The following is a 9,949-nucleotide window of genomic DNA, read 5'->3' as shown; positions in this document are numbered from 1 at the left end:
TGTTACATTTACCCTCACTTACACTAACAAAAGAAAGTGCTTAATTGCTGCAATTTCTCAGATGTCTTTGGCCACACTTGCCAAAAACTGTGGTTTTGATGCTTTGTAGCCATGATTTTTATAAACCATGACAAACAATGAGTAACTTTCGCCACACTTTACAGTATAATTATAGTGGTGGAACACTTGTTTTAAGTTTTTAGGCATTAGAACTTCCTAAGTTAGACAACAAAAGTAGGACTAAAACTGATGTACTTAATATTTTATGAGAAACAACAGGAACTAGTTTTGGTGATTGACTCAGTAATAGACATAACAGAAAAAAATTCTAACGAGTAAATTTATGTTTGGTTTTCAAGAGATTGGAGTTAAATGTGTGGTTTGTGCTAAGGAAATGCAAGAACGTGAATATGACTTTGCTTTCTAAGGATTTCGTATACTCTATTACAATAACTTACATCTGATGGGATTTTTCAATCTATTTCTTTGATGCAATGAGAAAGAAACAGTGGATTTCTCAAACAAGCACTAGTGCCGACTATCTCCAAGTTGAAGGATTAATTGTCTCAAGACAAGCCGGGAAATGACAGGGGAGCCCAAAAAAAAGATGACCCTGAATAGGTTAGAAAGTATATTGGTAGTAAGGAGAATATAGGTGCAAATATGCAAAGAAGAGGATTAATAGTGAAGAGTTGTGGTTTGCTAACATAAACAGTATTGTGAAACAATGAAAAGTAAAAGGAATCCTTAGATTATCTATCTTCCAAGATTAATTAAATTATCACAGAAACTAATTTTAGGACTTATATGTTGTTGAAGAGCTAAACCCATTGAAACAGAAGCTCAGTTTCCCATGAACTCTAGTAAGATGAAACTATTATAGCTATGGACTGGCCACCACAATATCTCTTATGAATTTTTTTTTTTGGGTAGAAAAGTCATTTGTTCAAGGGGAGAGACTAAGGTTACAGTGCAAATATCTCTGACCCTGGGAATGGAGGGCGGGTAAACAGTTGTGTCTACAATCAACCAGGCCTTCTGGGCACAATCCTCTTTAGAACTGTGGTGTCTAGTAATGAAAGTAAAAACTACATTGAACAAAATATATACCAGGTAAGGTGATGTATATCCTATGACAAATTACTATTATATAGATTCTTAACTAATGGAAATCATCTAGAGACCAAGTCAAAGGACTTCTATATTTAGTGTTTTTATATTAAAGTCAGTATTTCCAATCTTGAATAACATGCTAGATTAGCAATCCTTTCTTTTTATTCTTGTTCTGTTATGTATAGTTGCACAACCCCTAGGCAAACCAAGGCATTTGAGAGGGTTAAAATCCAAGGTGACATCAATTACTTCCCTCCCCATTTTATCTCTTTCTTTTCTCCTTCTTTAAGACCCCCTTTTTCAACCCTAATCATGATTCCATAAATTTGGTCACTGCATTTCCTTTTTGCTCCTTCATCTACTTGAACCTAAAAGTAAATCAGACTAAAGTTTATATAGTTATGCTGTATCTTATGCACAGATTCAAATCCTATTTCATGTGTTCTAATTCCTATGTGTGCCTTCTGATATGTATAACTTAAGCATATTTGCTTATATTTCAATTATATGCTATTGCTCCTTGCAATCAAAATCTGTCTTTGTTGCTGTTTCTAGTGAGATACATTTTAGCAATGGATACACCTTGTAAAATATATTCTTTTCTATTTCACAAATAAAGGCTTACTCCTGGGGAAGTCAAGGGCCTCTGATGTATCTTTTCCTTCCAAAGGTGATAGTCAGAGGCCTTTGAATGTATTTCTTAATCTCTTTTTCCTTCACTTTAATGTCCAATCTTTTATTTTATTTTATTTTTTTTTTTAATGTAATTTTAGCTTTCAATGTAGTTAAGAATTTGAGGTCTCTAAGTTGATTCATTTGATTGTATTCTTTGCATTTCTACATCTTAAACAGGTTTTGGTCTCCATCCATGCTGCGTAAACTTCCCACAATTATTGGATGATGGGGGGCACAACTTTTTATATGTATGTACCTAAAATCTTCACAATGGACTATTACTAATCTTTGATTTGTGTTCATTACTTATGTTTATATAAATTAGCTTTTGAACAGGTTTAGGGCCAGATTATATTTTCTGATCTACTTCTGTTAAAAACCCTTTAAATTCTGCTGAAAACTTTAGTGTTTAGTTTTGTTGAGAACTTAGGATAGTTCAGAACTTCTAATTCATCCATTGGATTTCACTAAAAGTTTTTAGGTCTAAAATTATGGTTGGAAACCAGCTTTGACCATAATGTTTTTTGCATTTGACTTCTTGATTGATTGCTCTTAAATTTTTGCTTTAAATCTAAAATTCTGAGCATGAAACCTAGTATTTCAAAATTTCATCTTAGGGATTAGCACTAGATTGTTAAACCTGAGTTCTACTATCAACTTTTATTAATTTCCTATTTACTTTGAAATTGATTGTTGGATACACCATTTTTCAATGTTCTTATTGTATAGTGTGGCAATATTTTATTGTAACTTCAATGGATATGGTAGGATTACAAGGGCACAAGGAACTAGATATCGTGCAACTAGTCCATATCTAGCTAGGGTGCATACATTTTTAGAGTATGCATTTTCTAAAGTATCCGTGGGGGAAAGTTGTATACATATGTATAACATGTATCAATTAAAGGTTGAAAACATGAGATGAAGCAAAAGATGTAATAACTCCCATAATCCTAACCCGAAACCCGAATTGCAGGTTTGAGTACCTGAGCCTCTAATAGGAAGAAGTTGTGGGTCATCCAATTGAACCCCATGTTTCGGACCCCAGAGCCCATGGATCTAGGTGAAGTAGGCAAATAATTTGCCTTATTGAGAACCGGAAGAAGATGCAATCAAAATCCGAGTGGATTGGAGGTGGTTATCAAATGCCAGAAAGTCAAGTTTGGAGGTAGTTAATGAGCATGGAAAGAGCCCTCTACATGTTGGTTGAGGTTGTAGCAAAGCTAGGGATCAACTGGAAAGCAAAACGCCTAAGTACTGAAAAGTACTAGATGGACGATTACTTAAGGCGGTTGATTGGTCAAGCAACCGCCACCCCCAACAGTTGATTGGAAATTTTGGCAAAAAAAGCCTATTTTATCCTCCAACACCCAATTTAAGGTCCCCGTACACCCTATTTAAGGTCCCTGAAACCTAATTTTGCATTATTTTAATACTCTAGAGTACTAGGGACAGCCACAACGTAAAAAAGCACGTGTGAAGAAGAAGACATCAAATTGTGGAAAGTTTCGCAGAGATTTGGTTGACCGTTGGACTTTTGAGAAGGTTAGTTGGACTACTTTCTTTTTCTATTAATTTCTTCACTTTCAAGAGTAGTGTTTCTCTCAAATCTTTCTAGAAATTGATTGGAGAGGAAGAATTATTATTTCTTTTGTTTTCGATTAGATCATTGGGAGAATAGATCTTATGTCTATTTTAATGGCGTTTTACTCTCTAAAGGAGATTCTATTTTCAGATTTGTGTTAAATTTTGTTTATGTTTTCTTGTTGATTGAAGGGACTTCTATAGTGCTCCAAGAATGTGATTTAGACCTAAAATTATCCCAAAACTTGTCGAAGATGGATGATCAAAAGTCTGAATTTTAGATCTAGAAAACCTCCAGAAAGGTCGGTGGTTGCTTAAGCCAATTGATTGATTTGACCAACTGCCTTAAGTGATTGGTTGGGTTCAAGAGTTTATTTTGAGATTGTTTATGCTTAGTTTGAATCATAAACTCTAAAGTAACTTTATGAACATAATCTAGGTTGTTTATTTATTTATTATTATTATTTTTATCTACTAGAGTATTTGGTTGTGAGGACTTAGCACGTTTATTTGTATTTCTTTGCTAAGTCAGGCAAGGACACGATTACATATATAGTTGGATTGTTTGATATACTGATCAGTGTACTATTCTAAGCATGTCAATGACCATTGTGGGCCATCCAAATTGAACCCATTGGATCTGACTTGGAACCAATGGAAGTAGATGGTAATGATGTTAAGATATAAACCTTGTGTGATTTCGGAAGAAGATCTAGCTTGAATGACAACAGACCTGGTAGATGGACCAAGAGTACAGTGATGACACAATTGAAAGGTCCCCTGGAAAATCAGGTGAGACTATTCTATAACTTGGAAAAGGACCCAAGATGAAGTTAGGACCTTTGGGTTAAAATAAAGTTTTTACCAAAAGTGGTACAGGTTGGCAGTATGCCTTGGTCGCCTCAAGCGACCAACAGTACCTGGGCAAATTTGTCACTTTTTGGAAATTAGGTTTTCGAAGCCCTATTTAATCAATTTGCGTTCTAATTCATCTCATTATGTCATAAGGCTATCAGAGAACGTCAGAGGCATTCTAGAGCTCTCTCTCCAAGGCCAAGGAAGATTTCCAAGTATCTGTGAAGTTTTCCACTAGACGAGTCTTCTTCCTCAAGGTTACCGATCACACTCTTTCTTTTAGTTCTACATTCTCTTTTGATTCTGCCTACTGTAGAGAGTTTGGAGAAGGTCTTAAGCTACTGTAGTGACCTACTCTTCTATTCTCTTAGTTCTAGAGTGAATCTCCACTCACTCTCTTTTCCGTGAACTTCACTGTGTGATTTCGGTAAAAGTCTAGCATGAATCTATATGATTGTATTCTTTTTTATTAGTTTGATTTCAAACCCATGCTAGATCATATTCTAAGTTTTTTTTAGACCTTACTCTATTGTTTTCTTAGTCCTAGAGTGAATCCCCATTCACTCTAGTCTATCCGTGAATCTGCGGTTTGATTTCGGATGAAACCTAATATAGGACTCGTTAGGCTTTCACTCCTTTGACCATGATTGATGCCTAAATCATATTAAATAGTGTCCTACTATTATTTATGAGTTTGCTAAATAATTTTGGAGTGTTTTGGAAGCCAAACAATGAGTTTCCAATCGATTTTAGGTTTTACTATCCATACATAGCGCTTTTGGTCAATTGCCTTGGCAGCCCCAGGCGACTAGGCCAGCGACCAAGGGGAACCGAGACAGAAAATTTCCGTGTTTTGACCTCTGTTCATCTTCGAACCTTTAGGGTTTGTTCTTGACACTAAATCATCGTATTATTAGGGTTTCTTTGGCAAGTGTGGACCTACCTTTTGGTCTACTTTACAAAATTTATGAGACGACAACAAGGTGAGGACGTTCACTTACATATAACTAAGATTACATTCTTAATTGTAATAGAACTTGAATGCATGTTCTAAAGTTTTTGTCTTAGGACTTAATCATGATTGATATGCCTTTGTAATTTTAGAATGTTATTTGTTATCATGCTATGCATATTTGTAAGAATGAATGGATTATGATATGATGTTATGCTTGGAATCATATTGTAATGTGATTGCTTAGGTTGTAATTGTGGAATGGGGAATGCCACTTGGGCGTTTCTATCTTGGGACATCAGTGGAGGTGGTATAGGACGCATTCCTATGATTCCCCTTGGCGCTTCCCATGATTACTAGTGGCATAACTAGGATTTGTCTAGAAGTGTTTGGTTGGAAACCTAGTCATATCACACCCTATAGGCATGGGCATTGAGGCCAAGTGACTCGTGACAATGGTATTTGGTTGGTGGGTACCCAAGAATGTGAGAAGCATGAGGGACATGCAACATTGCTGTGGGGGCATTCATTGGTAGGGTTGCATCATAATAGGCTTGGGCTCGTGGGTGCCCCAAGAATGCGAGAAGCATGAGGGGACACAAGAGCTTCCTGTTTATTATATGTGGATGACCAATAGGGTTAAGAGTCAGCGTAGTCCGAGAAGGAGACGATGACTCTAGGGGGAAAGATACTAGAATAGATTGCAAGAAGCAAGGAAGGGAAGTATTCGACCGTAAAGTGGATGTGACTTAGTAAATGATGTGCATTGGGCTAGGTATAACCTTGACACACGCTATTGTCCCTAAAGGGTGAGCTCAAAAGAACTCAGTAAGTAGTTCAATCACAAATAACAACTACAAATAGTTTAGAACAAGCATGATGCAATAGGATATGAGATAGTAATGCAAATATGCTTCTAACTCTATATATGCTAGTCTTTAGTGGCAGACACACATTAAGATAGAACACCATACTCCCCTAGGCAGTCTTAGTCACTCTCCCTCAACAATCTCTGTATCTTGGGTTCTCTGCGGTAGTTGGGTCAAGGCATCCATCTCAGACATTCCATTGCTGGGGTTTAATAATATATTTGTATTCTATATTATTCTTGTATTCCATTTTTGCCCTCCTCTTTTGGTTATATAAATAAAAGTGTTTAACTCACTATGGGTTAACACAAGTATTCATTTCAACATGGTATCATTCGCTTCTATCCTGGTCCGCTCGTACTTTGTCTCGAGAGTTCTCGTTATGAGTTAGGTTTTTAGATTTTGTCTTTGCTTCTCTTTGCTATTCTTCAGTTTTTCTTCATCTTGTTTGTGTGTTCTTCGGCTGTTGTGTGCTCAATCGGCGGCTGCGTGTTCTTTTCTTGCTACGTGTTATGCGTGTTCGGCTGTGTGCTCGTTCATCTCTGTTGTTTGTGTGTCTTGCTACTGTGTGCTCAATCAGTTCTATGTGTTCTTCAGCTGCTGTTGTGTGTGTTCTTCGGCTGTGTTCTTTGTTATTTGGTGCTTTCTGGATCTTGTTTGAAGATTTGTGGTTTTTTGCTCGAGATTTGTGGAATTAATTGGATCTTGTTCTAGTTATAAGCAATTTCTTGGATTTGAGCAGTTCTCTTGACCTTGTGGCAATTTTTCGTGGATTTATAGTTCTTTGTTTCTTGGATTTGTGCATCTTGATTTGATCAATTTCCTCTGCTCATATGGGCGTCGATTCTTCAACCTCTACTCCTGTTGTTGAGACTTCTTTTCCTGATGCTTCTTTGTCTTTGTCGATTTCAAATGCACATCATTATCTCCCTGTCAAGCTATCATCGACGAATTATGTCACGTCCTCCCAGCCGGTACCCTATCTGGCATACCCGAGAGTGTGATCCACAGCCCGAAGATCAGGTATCGAGTGATCAACCTCCCACATAAACAATAACATAATCATGAACAATCATAATAAAAGTGCGGAAGATAAACCATAGATCCAATAAAGAAAGAATGAATCATAAATGAATCAGAATAATAGATATAGTCAGAGTGTCAAACAGATAAGTAAAGTGAGGCAAAAATCCCACTCTACAACCAGCGGAAAAGTAGCTCTAAAAGAATAAACTAGACAAAATCTAATCCCAGTAGCAAGTACATTGGGTAACTAAATTGTTCTCCACTTTATAGACAACATCCTTATAAGTGTAAATCTCATAAATGGCACAAGGACGCTTCCACTCAATGGTCGGACTAAGCATCGTACGAAGCATAACCACTCGCGGGATCTTCAGTGTAATTGTGGTAACCGCAATCACCTTCCTGGAGATATGCCTCTTCGCCTTGCGCTTCTTCATAGGAACCGTCATAGTACTCGGTACTGCGGGATAGTCTAACATACATTGTACAATAAAGGAATGAGTTTCAAAGAAACTCGGTAAAGCGATTAAAAGTCCATAATAACATAAATGGCGAGGATTCGAGAACAAACATAAATGCAATATGATATGAGACAAACAATGAATGAATGAATCTAACTCTATGTATGCTGGTCTCTATTGGCGGACATGCTTTAAGTCATAGCACCGTACTTCTTTAGGAAAGTCCACTCACATCCTCAACCATTTAAGATATCTTGGATTCTCTCATGGATCATTTCACCGGTCTTGAGCAGCCGATTGGTAATGGGTCCTTCATCCCTCGGGACAAACCATGGCGGGGGGTTAAGTCAACACACTCTCTCACAACCATTTGGTATAAGTGCTGGCGCATGTCGGGGTAAAACCCTAGCCAAATGCAAGTCTTCTACTTAGTTACATCAAGTCAGATCCGGATACGTCCATTCCTCGTCCCCGACGATCCTTTCCAGTATCCTTCACACTAGAGTCCTCATAGTCCACGACTACGGACTCATCAACCCTATTGGTTATCCACATATGGTAAACGGGAAGCTCTCACGTCCTCTCACGGGTTGGTTACCGGTCTTAAGCGCCCGTGAGCCCAAGTCTAACCATATGCAACCCTACCAATAAATGGCCCCCACAATGTGATTCTGTCCTCTCACGGGTTGGTTACCGGTCTTGAGCGCCCATGAATCCCCATTGCTACCACGGGTCGTTCGGTCTCAATACCCCTCCGATTAGGGTCGACATAACAGGACATCCTAGCCAAACACTACTAGACAATCCTAGATATGTCATCCAACGGTTTAGGAAGGTGTCCGAGAGGGCATCTCCGGAAACATCCCATAATATTCCCGTAGTAGTCCAAGGACAGAAATGTCAAAAGGACACCTCTCCTTTCCAAACCATACTTAAGCATACACATGCATCAATTCATATCATCACATATATGGTAACTTCATATATGGAAAGAAATCAATAATTACAATCACTTGTATATAATTGGTAAGTAAATCATACATGAATCAATTTAATATGAATAAGTAATGCTACTGTAATCAAAGTTATGCAACAGTAGTATATCATTGTAAGAATCTAATTTAGGAAACATGTCAATGATATTCAAATATAGAAACTAGATTCATGCTATCTATGTAATTAAGGAAATAACCATCCTTACCTTTTATAACTCGCAAAGGAATCCTAAGAAATCAAGTAAGATCTTGGCAAACTTGAGAAGGAGGTCCTAAACAAGTATATACAACATATTAGGAAAGATCCCTAACGAGAAAAGATACCAAAACATCCAACACGGACCAATTCTGGAGTTCTTGTACTCATTGGTCGAGTGGATTGGTCGATTTGGTCGATCGACCAATCGATCGACCAATGCGAGACGATAGCCTAAAAAAAACAGAGTTTTAAGATATGAAATCCGAATTTGGTGGTTCAAAAGGGTACTAATCAAGGGGTAAACTACATCAGTAGTATTTTAACATATAGGGGACTTCAAAACACCAATCAATTCAAGACTTCAAGATCCAAATTAGGAAACAAAAAGTTACCATAATTAGATCAACCATGGATCTTGATGAATTCGAAATAGAAATCAAAGACAAGAACAATAGGAGGATGGATCATTGCTTCGGGTAAAGGTATCATGAAAACATACTTAGATCTTCAAGGAACAAGGCTTAGAAGCATAAATCTAAATAAGGAAATAAAACCTACCATATATGTAACTACCATGCTTCATGAAGAACACATAGTATGGTAGAAGAGAACAACTAGAAATTGATAGATTATGGATCATGGAAAGAAAACACGGTAATTAACTACTAACATGATCAATATAGAAGATCCAAAGAGATCGGAATTCAAATTAGAAGTTTAACAAGATTAGATCATGGTTTGATCATGATTCCTTCAAAAGCTTGCAATGATCATGGTTAAGATCATTGTTCTAGCCTCAAATCCTTAGGATGATCATGAGAACATGTTCGAGAGATGTTTGCAACAGAGAATGCAGCATCTCTTCTCCTGTCTCAACTCAAAAAGGAAAGAAAAACAAAGATGGAGGAGAAGAAGAGAGAGTAGACATACCTTTTGATGCAAAAGGAAGAGTTTCGACGAAGATCCGTCAAGAAAACACCAAGGATGCAAGGGAGATGACTTGCAGAGGTCTTTGGTTCGTTCCAAAGAGTTTGGAGGCAGCAAATACGAAGTGGACTCGAGATTGGACTTAAATAGAGCAAGAAAAACCTAATTGCCAAAGACAGCACTCATTGGTCGAGTGGATTGGTCGGCTGGCCCAGTCGACCAATCAGTCGACCAATGCTGACAGCAAGACCAAAACAGGGAATTGAAGGCCCAGATCAAATCCAATCCTAAAG

This window comes from Hakea prostrata, chromosome 10 (genome assembly GCF_041222555.1).
Source record: "Hakea prostrata isolate BN-2017 chromosome 10, UWA_Hpros_2, whole genome shotgun sequence".
Lineage (NCBI taxonomy): Eukaryota > Viridiplantae > Streptophyta > Magnoliopsida > Proteales > Proteaceae > Hakea > Hakea prostrata.
The sequence above is the reverse complement of the archived record's forward strand: the minus strand, read 5'-3'. Positions refer to the sequence as shown.